A 16,575-nucleotide genomic window follows, 5' to 3' on the forward strand; every position below is an offset into this window, starting at 1 on the left:
AAAACCAAGTCGACTGTCAGCCCCGGACCGAGTCAGGAAGGATCATCACTGGGAAAGTTCTTTTGCTCCTCATCTGGATCCCCAGACCACCGCAAATCTGGATCACCGAGTCCTCTCGTCACTCGACTTGGTCTTTTTGACCGACTGGGAACGACAAGTGAAGATATGTTTGAAGAGCCCCCAATGCGGTCGATAGCCCAAGAAGTTTTCGCACATAGACACGAAAGCGGCCATATAGACTATGGTATTCGGAGTAAAATGGTGGAGCTGAGCCCCAAAGAAGTTCAAAAACCCCCGGAAGAAAGGGTGGGGAGGCAGCGAGAACCCACGATCTATGTGAGTTGCTAAGAGGACGCACTCACCCTCTCTGGGCTGCGGCTCAGTTTCGTCTCCCGGGAGCCAAGCCGACTTGTGGGGGATAAATCCCCCTTCCACCAGGTCGTCGAGGTCGTCCTGCGTGATTGCCGAGCAGATCCAGTCGCCCTGGATCCAGCCCGCCGGCAGGCCGGACCTCGACGAGGATCCACCCCCGTTGGTCCGCTTGCCCTTCGCCTTCGCGGTTGCCTTCTTCGCGCGTTCCAGCGCCGCCGTCTTGTCCTTCCCCATGGTGGCAGTTCGAGCTCGAGCGGAGATCCGGCGACGAGACGGGAGCAAGGGTGGCGGAGAAATCGGGAGAAAACAGAGAGAGAATGGTGGCGTGCAGAACAGAGCCCCGGCCCAACGCCTTATATGAGGCTGCTTCCGAGTGGCTGACTGGTAGGCCCGGACGGCCCTGCCAAATCCCGTGACGATCGCGCGCGCGATACGTGGCGAAAAAGGTGGCGCGGGGATTGAGGCGGCTCCGTGCTATCCCATCCGTTTACTGCGGCCTCTCATGTCCTGCGCGCTTCCCGAAATTTGGATCCCACAAAATCTGCGGGCAGCAGAACAACTTGTCGGACCGAAGATCTCCTCCGCACCGTCACTCAGAACTCTTCAAGTATAAGAACTCACTCGACAAAACCTAAGAATGGATCAAGGCGACTGGAAAGAAAGTTGTTGTCATCACTCTGGTCCATTGATCCGAAACAAGGTATGCTCACGACATGAAAAATGAGTCGGAGATGTGCTCAAACCCTTTCCCACTCAAACCTCGATCCATTCGGGGGCTAATGATGAAGCTATGTACCTAGGGTAGGGTCATGGACCTGTCCAAACTGACCTACCCAAGGACACCTCCAGAAGAAATCACAATTCAATCGACTTGGCGGTGTTTCACTCGACGGACTCGAAGACACTCGACCAAGAAGCAACCAGTCGACCAAGATCCAACCACCCGACGGCCAGGAGACCTAAAGTCAATCCGCACGCTAACGGTCGGTCATTAAGCAGCTTTTATGGTCATCATAGCACTTTATTAGGGGCGTTACCAGTAACGCCCGACCTTAATGTACTTAAAACCCTGCATAACTGAGGGCCGGAGGGGTCTGGCGGACTCTATATAAGCCACCCCCTCCTCAGTGTAAAGGGTTCGCACCCCTGTAATTCATACTCTCATAATCCAGTCGACCGCCTCCGGGCTCCGAGACGTAGGGCTATTACTTCCTCCGAGAAGGGCCTGAACTCGTAAACCTTGCGTTCTTACAACTTCTCCATAGCTAAGATCTTGCCTCTCCATACTTACCCCCCTACACTACTGTCAGACTTGGAACCACGACAATAACCAATCATACATAAAAGAATTCAGAGAAGATTCAAATATTGTTCATAGATAATCTTGATCATAAACCCACAATTCATCGGATCTCGACAAACACACCGCAAAAGAAGATTACATCGAATGGATCTCCAAGAGAGAGAAGAAGCTATCTAGCTAATAACTATGGACCCGAAGGTCCGAGGTAAACTACTCACACATCATCGGAGGGGCCATGGAGTTGATGTAGAGGCCCTCCGTGATCAATGCCCCCTCCGGAGAAGCTCCGAAAAAGGCCCCAAGATGGGATCTCTTGGGTACAGAAGGTTGCGGCAGTGGAATTAGGTTTTCGTGGTGCTCTCCGATGTTTTCAGGGTACGTAGGTATATATAGGAGGAAGAAGTAGGTCGGTGGAGCCACGAGGGTGGAGGGCGCGCCCAGGGGGTAGGCGCGCCCCCTGCCTCGTGGCCTCCTCGTTGATTGCTTGACATCCACTCCAAGTCCTGTGGACCACGTTTGTTCCAAAAATCACGCTCCCGAAGGTTTCATTCCATTTGGACTCCGTTTGATATTCTTTTTCTGCGAAACTTTGAAATAGGCAAAAAAATAGCAATTTGGGCTGGGCCTCAGGTTAATAGGTTAGTCCCAAAAATAATATAAAAGTGTATAAATAAGCCCATTAAACATCCAAAATAGAATATATAATAGCATGGATCAATCAAAAATTATAGATACGTTGGAGACGTATCAAGCATCCCCAAGCTTAATTCCTGCTCGTCCTCGAGTAGGTAAATGATAGAAAAACAGAATTTTTGATGTGGAATGCTTCCTAACATATTTCTCAATGTAATTTTCTTTATTGTGGCATGAATATTTAGATCCGAAAGGTTCAAGACAAAAGTCTAATCTTGACATAAAAATAATAATACTTCAAGCATACTAACTAAGCAATCATGTCTTCTCAAAATAACATGGCAAAAGAATGTTCATCCCTACAAAATCATATAGTTTGGTCATGCTCCATTTTTGTCACACAAGAATGCTCTCATCATGCACAACCCCGATGACAAGCCAAGCAATTGTTTCATACTTTAGTAATCTCAAACTTTTTTCAACTTTCATGCAATACATGAGCGTGAGCCATGGATATAACACTATGGGTGGAATAGAATATAATGAAGGGGGTTATGTGGAGAAGACATAAAAGGAAAAAGTATCACATGGACGCGGCTAATCAATGGGCTAGGGAGATGCCCATCAATTGATGTCAATGCAAGGAGTAGGGATTGCCATGCAACGGATGCACTAGAGCTATAAATGTATGAAAGCTCAACAAAAGAAACTAAGTGGGTGTGCATCCAACTTGCTTGCTCACCAAGACCTAGGGCATTTGAGGAAGCCCATTGTTGGAATATACAAGCCAAGTTCTATAATGAAGAATTCCCACTAGTATATGAAAATGACAAAACAAGAGACTCTCTATCATAAAAATCATGGTGCTACTTTGAAGCACAAGTGTGGAAAAAAAGGATATTAGCATTGCCCCTTTTTATTTCTTATTTTTTTGGGCCTTCTTTTTTTTGGCCTCTTTCTCTTTTTTTGGGACAGTGCTCTATTAATGATGATCATCACACTTCTATTTATTTATTTACATCTCAATGATTACAACTCGATACTAGAACAAGATATGACTCTATATGAATGCCTCCGGCGGTGTACCGGGATGTGCAATGACTCATGAGTGACATGTATGAAAGAATTATAAATGGTGGCTTTGCCACAAATACGATGTCAACTACATGATCATGCAAGGCAATATGACAATGATGATGTGTGTCATAATAAACGGAACGGTGGAAAGTTGCATGGCAATATATCTCGGAATGGCTATGAAAATGCCATCATAGGTAGGTACGGTAGCTATTTTGAGGAAGATATAAGGAGGTTTATGTATGATAGATCATATCATATCATGGGGTTTGGATGCACCGACAAAGTTTGCACCAACTCTCAAGGTGAAAAAGGGCAATTCACGATACCGAAGAGGCTAGCAATGATGGAAGGGTGAGAGTGCGTATAATCCATGGACTCAACATTAGGCATAAAGAACTCACATACTTATTGCAAAAATCTACAAGTCATCAAAAACCAAGTATTACGCGCATGCTCCTAGGGCAATAGATTGAGGAAAAGACCATCGCTCGTCCCCGACCGCCACTCATAAGGAAGACAATCAAATAACACCTCATGTTTCAAATTTGTTACACAACATTTACCATACACGCATGCTACGGGACTTGCAAACTTCAACACAAGTATTTCTCAAATTCACAACTACTCAACTGGCATAACTTTAATATCACTATCTCCATATCTCAGAACAATCATCAAGTATAAAACTTCTCTTAGTATTCAATGCACTTATATGAAAGTTTATATATATATATATAAATAATATCAAAGGCAAATTACCATGCTGTTCTAAAGGACTCTCAAAATAATATAAGTGAAGCATGAGAGATCAATTATTTCTATAAAATGAAACCAGCACCGTGCTCTAAAAGATATAAGTGAAGCACTAGAGCAAAAACTATATAGCTCAAAAGATATAAGTGAAGCACATAGAGTATTCTAATAAATTATGATTCATGTGTGTCTCTCTCAAAAGGTGTGTACAACAAGGATGATTGTGGTAAACTAAAAGGCAAAGACTCAAATCATACAAGACGCTCCAAGCAAAACACATATCATGTGGTGAATAAAAATATAGCTCCAAGTAAAGTTACCGATGAACGAAGACAAAAGAGGGGATGTCTTCTGGGGCATCCCCAAGCTTAGGATTTTTGGTGCCCTTGGATTTTACCTTGGGGTGCCTTGGGCATCCCCAAGATTAGACTCTTGCCACTCCTTGTTCCATAATCCATCAAATCTTTACCCAAAACTTGAAAACTTCACAACACAAAACTTAACAGAAAATCTCGTGAGCTCCGTTAGCGAAAGAAAACAAAACACCACTTCAAGGTACTGTAATGAACTCATTATTTATTTATATTGGTGTTAAACCTACTGTATTCCAACTTCTATATGGTTTATAAACTTCATTACTAGCCATAGATTCATCAAAATAAGCAAACAACACACGAAAAACAGAATCTGTCAAAAACAGAACAGTCTGTAGTAATATGTAACTAACGCAAACTTCTGGAACCCCAAAAATTCTAAAATAAATTGCTGGACGTGAGGAATTTATCTATTAATCATCTTCAGAAAGAATTAACTAAATAGCACTCTCCAATAAAAAATGACATCAATTCTCGCGAGCGCTAAAGTTTCTGTTTTTTACAGCAAGATCAAAAAGACTTTCCCCAAGTCTTCCCAACGGTTCTACTTGGCACAAACACTAATTAAACACAAGACCACATCTAAACAGAGGCTAGATGAATTATTTATTGAATAACAGCAAAGAAAATTATTTGGTTGTTTCCCAACAAGCGCTTTTCTTTAAAGCCTTATAGCTAGGCATAAGATTTCAATGATGCTCACATGAAAGACAAGAATTGAAGCACAAAAAGAGCATCATAAAACATGTGACAGACACATCTAAGTTTAACATACTTCCTATGCATAGGCATCTTATAGGCAAACACATTATCAAGGCAAACAAAAACTAGCATATGCAAGGAAGCGGAAAGAAACAATAGCAATCTTAACATAACGAAAGGTAATTTAGTAACATGAAAAATTTCTACAACCATATTTTCCTCTCTCATAATAATTACATGTAGATCATAAGAAAATTCAACAATATAGCTATCACATAAAATATTCTCAACATGATCCACATGCATGCAAAGTTGACACTCTTCTGAAATAGTGGGATTAACATTAACTAAAGTCATGACCTCTCCAAACCCACTTTTATCAAAAACTTCATAAGATTGAACATTCTCCAAATATGTGGGATCTAAAGTTGACACTATTCCAAACCCACTTCCAATAATATTGCAAACATTATTATCAATCTCATGTTCATCATGGAGTTTAAATAAATTTTCAAGATCAAAAGAAGAACCACCCTAATCATGATCATTGCAACAAGTAGTAGACATAGCAAAACTAGCATCCCTAAGCTTAGGGTTTTGCATATTATAAACACAACTGACATTAAGCGAATTTATAATAACATCACAACAATCATGCTTTTCATCGAAGGAACTATCAAGTATGGGTGCAAGAGCAACAATCTCATGTTTAACATAAGGAACTATAGCAAATTCATCTTCATAGATAGTGGCATCATGGCCACAAGAATAGCAAGCATCATGTTCATCAAGGGATATTTCAATCAAATCATCGGAATCATAATTATCTATAGATTCATGCATATCATTATTCTCTTTCGAAGCAATGGCCATTTTTTCAATAAATTCTTTGACATAGACATTATGAGCATAGTTTTCATGGCAATATTTAAGTATGTCAAAATTTTCAGATTCATAGAGAGTAATATCACACTTTTCAATCAAAGAAGCAACTTCATAAGCACCCTCAAAAGCAACAAATTCTTCAATTTGTTCGATATCATAGTAACTATAAACACCCTTTGCATAAGAAGATAAGATTTTATTATCATTAAACTCACATAGGTAGGGGAGGTGTTTTTAGGGTTCTTAGAGCAACAAGTAAGATCACAAATTTCACAAAGATTCCAAGCATAACATAGTAATCTTTTTATTTGATCCCATAGGAGTATCCCTTTTTTAGACAAACGGTGACGCACAAAATGAGCATGCCCATCTAAAGATTTCCCATCAACTAAGCTAGTTGGGGTTTCAACACGAGCACATAAGGATCGAAGATGATCCAAGTAGAATACTTTAAGTGGATCCATATCAATAGATTTTTAGCAAGCAAAGATGCAATCAAATAGAAGGCACATGGAAACACAAAGAAAGATACATACGGGAAGAAGGCAAACGGAAAAAGGGCGAATAAAACGGCAAGGGTGAAGTGGGGGAGAGGAAAACGAGAGGCAAATGGCAAATAATGTAATGCGAGGGATAAGAGTTTGTAATGGGTACTTGGTATGTCTTAACTTGGCGTAGATCTCCCCGGCAACGGCGCCAGAAATCCTTCTTGCTACCTCTTGAAGAGGAAAGGGTGATGCAGCACAACAGCGTAAGTATTTCCCTCAGTGTTTGAGAAACAAGGTATCAATCCAGTAGGAGACCGCGCGCAAGTCACCTCATACCTACACAAACAAATAAGAACCTCGCAACCAACACGATAAAAGGGGTTGTCAATCCCTTCACGGCCACTTGCAAGAGTGAGATCTGATAGTGATAATAATAATAATAAGATAAATATTTTTGGTATTTTTATGATATAGATTGAAAGTAAAGATTGCAAAATAAAATAGATTGGAAACTTGTATGATGGAAAATAGACCCGGGGGCCATAGGTTTCACTAGTGGCTTCTCTCAAGATAGCATAAGTATTACGGTGGGTGAACGGATTACTGTCGAGCAATTGATAGAATTGAGCATAGTTACGAGAATATCTAGGTATGATCATGTATATAGGCATCACGTCCGTGACAAGTAGACCGACTCCTGCCTGCATCTACTACTATTACTCCACACATCGACCACTATCCAGGATGCATCTAGAGTATTAAGTTCATAAGAATGGAGTAACACTTTAAGCAAGATGACATGATGTAGAGGGATAAACTCATGCAATATGATATAAACCCCATCTTTTTATGCTCGATGGCAACAATACAATACGTGTCGTTTCCCCTACTAACACTAGGATCGAGCACCGCAAGATTGAACCCAAAGCTAAGCACTTCTCCCATTGCAAGAAAGATCAATCTAGTAGGCCAAACCAAACCGAAAATTCGAAGACACTTGCAAAGATAACCAATCATACATAAAAGAATTCAGAGAAGATTCAAATATTGTTCATAGATAATCTTGATCATAAACCCACAATTCATCGGATCTCGACAAACACACCGCAAAAGAAGATTACATCAAATAGATCTCCAAGAGAGAGAAGAAGCCATCTAGCTAATAACTATGGACCCAAAGATCTGAGGTAAACTACTCACACATTATTGTAGGGGCCATGGAGTTGATGTAGAGGCCCTCCGTGATCAATGCCCCCTCTGGGGGAGCTCCGGAAAAGGCCCCAAGATGGGATCTCTTAGGTACAAAATGTTGCGGAGGTGGAATTAGGTTTTCATGGTGCTCTCCGATGTTTTCAGGGTATGTAGGTATATATAGGAGGAAGAAGTAGGTCGGTGGAGCCACGAGGGGCCCACGAGGGAGGAGGGCGCGCCCAAGGGGGTAGGCGCGCCCCCTGCCTCTTGGCCTCCTCGTTAATTGCTTCACGTCCACTCCAAGTCCTCCGGATCACGTTTATTCCAAAAGTCACGCTCCCAAAGGTTTCATTCCGTTTGGACTCCGTTTGATATTCTTTTTCTGCGAAACACTAAAATAGGCAAAAAAATAGCAATTTGGGTTGGGCCTTCGGTTAATAGATTAGTCCCTAAAATAATATAAAATTGTATAAATAAGCCCATTAAACATCCAAAACAGAATATATAATAGCATGGAGCAATAAAAAATTATAGATACGTTGGAGACGTATCAATGCCACACAGTCAGTCCCCGCTAAACGTTTCCGTCCGTATTTATATCCCACACAGTCGCTACAAGGAAAACGTTTGTGCAAGGTGGCGTAATGCAAATAGATTTAAAAAGAATGTCGTGTGTGATTGTTCATTGATCCGACACGGTTTATTCCTAGAAACTGTGTGCGTTGCCTGAAGGTGTTTTCTCATTAACCGTTTGCAATAGGAAACCCAATTAGCAAGCTAATTGGCCAATTAGCAGGCTAATTGCCCTATTATTAATAATCTATTTACTAATCTAATTGAAATTCATATTAAGCACATAATATATTCCATTTCCATATTAAGGAAGCAGGATTTCATAATTGAAATACATCGGAGTACAACATGATATAGCTTCAGGACTCAACTACCCCATTACACAACCGCACCAGCAGCAAGTTTCACATGCAACATCTAGAACCTTTCGAAATTAGCATCATAGACGGTACATAGAGAGATGCATCTCATCTGGAAAACTGCTGAAGCGGAAGGCGAATATTGAGCCTTCATTCATGTTGAAGGTCTTTGCAACTTTAGGCCAGTGCCTGTGGACGATCGACCGTCCATCCTTCGACCTCTTCAGGAGCACTTCAATATTGAACCGTGGATGTTGTATGAAAACTTTCCTTGCCTCCTGACCACGGAGGTGGTTTGAGAGGTAATCATCAGTGAACACTGAAAACAAGGATGTGCATAAATATCTTCTCTATATTGGAAACGAGGCAAAGGAATAAAAAAGGGAAGGTATAATAGTTAGTACCATCTTGTAAACCTTAGTGCTTTCCATTGTTTCCCTGCAACACATATAAGGTAGTTAGTCATCAGGTTAAGTAAGGGTTCGCATGCTATCAGTAAAATATGTTGATGAAAAATAAGCACATTGCAGATTCGTCAGATTAATTCAAGCCACATGGAAAACCCATTTATCCAAACCAAGCATGATTAAGAACTAGGAAATATAGCACTTGTATATGTTTCTCATGTATTAAGTGTAGCCAAATTCGATTTATTGCTCACATGGTATACAATAATAGAATGCAACCATAACAATTGAACATCGCATTGTAGAATTGAACCAAGCAGTTAACTAAACATCACAACAAATGAACCAAATGTTAACTGAGCACGACATTGCACAATATAACATACTCCTAATAGAAGATCAGACAGTTAACCAAACCAAGCATGCTTAACAACTTGGAAATATAGCAATTGTATTTCTTTCTCATGTATTTAGTACAACCAAATTCGATTTATTCCTCACATGGTATACAATAACAGAATGCAGCCACAGCAATTGAACATCGCATTGTAGAATTAAACCAAGCAGTTAACTAAACACCACAATAAATGAACCAAACGTTAACTGAGCACCACATTTCATAATATAACGATACACCTAATAGAAGATCAGACATTTAACCAAACCAAGCATGCTTAACAACTTGGAAATATAGCAATTGTATTTGTTTCTCATGTATTTAGTATAGCCAAATTCGATTTATTCCTCACATGGTATACAATAACAGAATGCAGCCACAACAATTAAACATCGCATTGCAGAATTGAACCAAGCAGTTAACTAAACACCACAACAAGTGAACCAAACCACAACAAATGAACCAAGCAGTTAACTAAACTCCAATTGAACAATATAACATACTCCTAATAGAAGATCAGACAGTTAACCAAACCAGGCATTCTTAACAACTTGGAAATATTGCACCCTGAAGAATTGAACATCACATTTGCAGAATTGAACCAAGCAGTTAATTGAACACCACATTGCACGACATATAGAACATATACACTATAGCAGAAGATTTCATGGTAAAAGTAGATAGCACAATTCACTAGAATTTGTTAAGGAAAGGCAGTAGCTAGCAAAATGAACATGGGTCCTTATAGTGAGCTAATAAGACAAGCTACTCCTCATTGTCAGAGATATTGATGACGATTGGCTCCTTGGACAAGGAAGAGGGCGAGGCCTCCGCATCGTGGGTGCCCTCGTTGTAGTGGTGAGTTGCCTGAGCTGCTCCGGGCACTAACCTGCTGGCTCTCGAGATGAGGTAAGCACGTGCATGCTGAGAAAACACCTCGTAGTCTTTGTCGAAGGCACCGACGGTGGCCTCGAGAAAACGCCACGAACTGTCATTTACAGCAGCCAATCGCGTCGCGGCATCGGCGCGCGAGGCGTCAACGGTGGCCTCGATGGCGAGGTGCTCCTCCAAGATCTGGGGATCAACACAAATGGCAGCCATCGCGACCTCATTTGCGCGTGCGGTCGCGATTTTCTTCTCCGCTGCCAAATGCTCCTTGAGGTCCTGGCTATACTGCGTGCACCATGGCTTAGGCCGGTGCTTATTTGGTGGAGGGGTCGGGGATTTGGGTGGAAGGTGTCAGGCTCACGCCAGCGGCCGGGGCATGTGGGATGTGGAAGGAGGCGGATGGGGGTTGGGTGTGGATTACCTGCTAGGATAGGCGAGGCCGAGCAGCATGAAGGAGGGTCGTCGGCGAGGAGGCGGCGGCGCTGCAAGCAAGGAGTGAAGGTTTCAACTTGGAAAAGAAGACGGAAATAGGGGAAATGTGGCTTTTGGTAAGGGGGATGGGGTGGGGAGGTAGATATTTCTACGGAAGCCAGAAATTTGGAATCGCTTCAGCCAAAAAACTGACGCGCAAAGTGTCATCAGATACGGTCCCTTATTCAGACACGGTCCGAAGATATTTTGTGCTGCATCTCACACGATTGGTTATAATAAACTGTGTGGGGTCTACTTGATTTTTCATCTTGATTTGAATTACATAATGGACGGTGTTTGAATGTCTAGACCTTTTAATCTGCAATGGTCATGCAACTATATGTGTGTCATAAAAGAATTGGAATTATTCATGGTTCGTTTGGACATTTTTATGCATTAAGTGAGTTTTTAATGCATTTATGTGCATAATTCAAATTTTAACTACATGCACATGTTCCAGTGCATATAAATTGGTTGAAAAATCAAATCTTTGTCCTTGGGTGCATGCTTAGGTCCCATGCAAGAAATGGGAATGAATTTCAAACACCAGGGCACCGTTGATTGCCGGCAAAACATTGAGATGCCTGGTTTTAAATTCTAGTAAATCCAAAACTCGTATGAAATTCATAAAACTTGGCATGTTATCATGGAGCGTCATCAACATGCCGTGGTAAATTTTTTTGTCCCATTTGGGGCAGGTTTGGGTATATGCTTCTCACAAACCAGAGCTTCTCACAACAAGCATGATGGTTTCGGTAGGGAATGCCCCACCTTTGGGGGAGAAACGATATCCATTGCCTCTTATTGCTTTCAAAATTTTTCTCATGTCAACATAGAACAACACGAGTGTTGTGTTATTTTTTGTGATTTTTCGGGGTTCGTTTGGACATTTTTATGCATTAAGTGAGTTTTCAATGCATGTATGTGCATAATTCAAATTTGAACTACATGCACATGCTTCGGTGCATATAAATTGGTTGAAAAATCAAATCTTTGTCCTTGGGTGCATGCTTAGGCCCCATGCAAGAAATGGGAATGAATTTCAAACACCAGGGCACCGTTAATTACCGGCAAAACATTGAGATGCCTGGTTTTTAAATTCTAGTAAATCCAAAACTCGTCTTAAATTCATGAAACTTGGCATGCTATCATGGAGTGGCATCAACATGCCATGGTATTTTTTGTCCCATTTGGGGCAGGTTTGGGTATACCCTTCTCACAAACCAGAGCTTCTCACAACAAGCATGATGGTTTCGATAGGGAACGCCCCACCTTTGGGGACGAAACGATATCCATTGCCTCTTATTGCTTTCAAATTTTTTCTCATGTCAACATAGAACAACAGGAATGTTGTGTTATTTTTTGTGATTTTTCGGGGTTCGTTTGGACATTTTTATGCATTAAGTGAGTTTTCAATGCATTTTATGTGCATAATTCAAATTTGAACTACATGCACATGCTCTAGTGCATATAAATTGGTTGAAAAATCAAATTTTTTGTCCTTGGGTGCGTGCTTAGGTCCCATGCAAGAAATGGAATGAATGTCAAACACCATGCCACCGTCACTCGGCCGCAAACATTGAGATGCTTGGTTTTTAAATTCTAGTAAATCCAAAACTCGTCTGAAATTCATGAAACTTGACATGCTATCATGGAGTGGCATCAACATGTCGTGGTAAATTTTTTGTCCCATTTGGGGCAGGTTTGGGTATATGCTTCTCACAATCCAAAGCTTCTCACAACAAGCATGATGGTTTTAGATAGAACACCTGTATGCAAAGTGAGAGCAGGATTTGTGCATGTCTTGAACACTAACGGTTCTTTTGGATGACCCGTGTGAACCACTTACAAACAATTTGGTGCAATTTGTATCTGTCATATTGGGTATGTTGCCATTTGTCAAACTAGAAAAATTGACATTTGTTGATCTAGTAACATTGCCATTTGCAAACCTTGTAACACTGTGATTTGTCAAAATATGAAGCTAAAAATCACTAGCAGTATCTAACTTTTGCAACGAAAATTCAGTAATTAATCATAGATGGAGGCGTGTTCAGCCAGGCGTGCAGCAGGCGGTGCAGTAATAATCGATTTGACAGCGGGCGGTGCAGTTCCCGATACGGCTTTAATGCAGACGAGGGAGAGGGTAGCTGTTCCCGAAATGTTGAACGACCAATGATGCATCCTCCTTCAATTAGCATCGTGTGAATGCATGAGGGAAGTAATGGGAGGACCGGGAAAAGAGAGGCAGCACGATGTGAATGCAACGCAGTTTGCACTCATATAAAGACGCCCCTCCATTCCAATGCATCTACCACATCGTACACACCTAAGCATTTGCCTAAGCACCTACACTAATAAGCGCAAAAGTGCCCACTCCAGACCCATGGCAGCGATGCACGCGAGCAGCCAGCGGCTGTGCCAGATGGTCCACAACGCCGGCCTGCAGCATGGCACCGTGGATCGTCTCCATACGGTGTTGACGACCGGGTGGTGTACGGCCGCCGTTGACGCCAGCTACGACTCCTAGTTGGACCAGATGATCGTTCGCACCACCAATAGGTTCGCCGTTGTCAAGAAGCTCGCGGACGACATCGTCGTACTTCTCCAGCCCGCGCACCCGGGATCCTCATTGCCTGCCACTCTAATCGAATTCCATGGTCGGAACCTCTTTCAAGCACTGGTGGCCCTGCGACTGCCCGCCGATGCCACGAAGAATGTCCACCTGGAGGTCACACTCGCCGCGAGGTGCCTCGCCCTGGAAGAAACTGTCGACCTACACATCCATGTGTATGAGTGTATCATGTACATAGGTATCTACAAGGCCAATGAGGACACTACGACGTTGGCCTCCTTCAGCCGTCTGGAAGCCTTGGATGCCTTTGTTGAGAGGCACCTTGACCTCGCCACAAAAGCCGCCACTCCTTAGCCGCCGGTCGGTAGCCTGGTCGGCGCACTGAGTTGAGGAGGAGGAGGTCGTACGTTGATGGATGCATCTTTTTTCTCGCCTCCCGTAACCACCACTGCGATCGCATCATCGTGGCCTTAATTCTTAGTTTGCTATTGCATTCTCGTTCCAGTCAATACAGACATGTGCGATCCCTTTGCTCAATACAGACATGTTCGTTCCAGTGTTATTTTGATTGGCTTGATTGAAGGTCTATCCCGCCATTAGGCGCCGCAGCGCGTTGTGCTTGCCGTTAGGCGCCACGGCGCGCTCTGCTCGCGTCCGTCAGCGCACTCGGCTTGTGGACAGATTTTCCTTGCGTATTCAACTGCTATATGCGAAGCGCTCTATGGAGCGCTCTGCTCGCGTCCCTCCGCGCGCGCTCTGCCAGCGGTTGGGCGTGCGCATGATCATGTCGGGGCCCCATATGCATGCGGTTGCGCCACGCGCATTGCCACGCGATGCAGTTACGTGTGGCACGATGGAGTGATGCGCTGCAAATTAGAACTGCCATCAGGGCCTGCCGATATTCCTGGACGTCCGGCTTCCCCTTTAATTCACGCGGCCATTATAACCTTAGTCTCTTCAACCTTTTGATCGTGCCCCACAACAGAACAAGCACACCCACGACGACACATAGAGAGGGGATGTCTAGCAGCGCTCCAATGGAGTTCAGCGAGCATAGAGTGGAGACCCACGCGAGGGAGACGGATCTCTCGATGGTGTACACCATTGACCCGGCCATGGTGGACGACTACATCAACAGCGTTGAGCAGTTGCTTGCTCGAGACAAGTACAAGGTGGTCGGCATCGACCTCCAGTAGACCACCATCGTCCCGGCATAGATCAGAAGGTTGTCGTTGCCCAGTTGTGCGTCTGCCATCATGTCCTCATCTACCACTACTGCATGGCCACAGAGCCTTGTGACCATTTCAACAGGTTTGTCAACAGCTCCGACTACAAGTTCGCCACGGTGGAAACCACCGACGATGTAAAAGCGCTCAGTGTTACAGGCTTGGCCTGCAAAAACCTTGTCGAAATCCGTGACCACTACAGGGTGTGGGGCAGCACGAAGAAGGACTCACTGGTCGAACTCGCCTCGGCCATCATTGACCCCTACTATGAAAAGATGAAGCAGGATGCCCAAAGAACAAGTCTCGTATCCTCGCACGGGGCCTGGATGCGGCAACTGGATGAACCTCACCTCAGGTTCGCGGCCAAGAGCGTGTACACATGTGATATGTCTCCAACGTATATGTAGTGACCCGACTCGAATGGATCAAGGCTCTATGCTTAAGTGTCATCCCTGGATCGGTATGCTGACACACACAACACTTGAGGATTTATAACAGAGGTAAATCACATGTATAAAGTAACGTAAATACTATTACCTCAATCCAAATAGCGGAAGTAACAACAAGGTTGTGGATTTCCATCAACACCAACGGCAAAGTTGAGTGTAGAAATCGTAACCCTAACGTATCACTTACTCATCGTAAGATTCCTGCAACATGAGACGTTGCAGCCACAAAGGGTCAGTACATTGAATGTACTGGAAAATTCACACCATAGGATAATGATGAATAATAACTATCACTACATGCATATTTGGCTGGTGGAAAGCTCTAAGTTTATTTTTTGCATAAAGCCAAATTTTCCCTACTACAAAGGAATATATTTTATTTAACTACAAAGTTTGTTGAAAACATTGAGAAGGTTCCTCCAACTCAATCCCAAATTAATATCAATAACCCAACAAATTATCTAAGTAACGTGATGAGATCAACATGATAATTCAAGAACCAGATACTCAAGATGTCCATAACCGGGGACACGGCTAATCATGATTAGTTTGTACACTCTACAGAGGTTTGCGCACTTTTCCCCACAAGACTCGATCTCCTCCATTGGATTTCTCGCACTACATGGTGTTTGAGAAGCGGATAACCAAGACACAGTCTTTCAGAAGCATTAACTCTAACCTCGGGTAGACCGTACCAACCTACATCCCCTATATCTACTAGCCTACCACTGGAAGAGGTCATGCAACTTACTCAACTATGCTAGAGCCCATAATAGCTTCTGGCTGCACACGGAAGTTTCTAGCATGAATAATCTTATGATCCCTTTGAGCCTGGGTGGCATTCCATAGGGTGATAACACGGGTACTCTGGGATCCCCTTGGGCAAGCACTGGGTTCTCCAGGTGCCCGGGCAAACCAATGGGTACTCCAGGGTGCCCCAACCAATCCAACCAGATGTGTATTAAAGTAGCCACCTTAAGTTAAACCTTAATTAAGAATCTCACATATGACATGGATACACTGAAACCCAATCCACGTCTACGAGCATAGCATAGCAGTATGAGCATAACGTAAAAGTAACTCCCAAGGTTTGAATGCAGGACAATAGGTTCCTACCTCATCAACTACTTCCCAATACCCACATGTTATCAATTCCTAACCATGCAATGTTTGAGGGTGAAACTAATGCATAAAAACTGGGTATGAAAGTATGATCAAAGTGTGAACTTGCCTTGTACTATTGATGAAGATGATTCGCACTCATAACTCCTGATAGTTCTACTCGTCACACTCCGTTCAATCTATCATGCGCAAGTAATAGTAACCACACATAACCAATCACTCAAAAGATCGGGAAGAACGAAGAAGACAATCCGGAAAACATCAAAATCAAGCAAATAACTCTTGCAACATAAAACAATTCCTAACAGTACCAAAATTATGTGAATT

Source organism: Triticum urartu, chromosome 3A (assembly GCF_056163025.1).
Source record: "Triticum urartu cultivar PI428250 chromosome 3A, HENAU_Tu73, whole genome shotgun sequence".
NCBI lineage: Eukaryota > Viridiplantae > Streptophyta > Magnoliopsida > Poales > Poaceae > Triticum > Triticum urartu.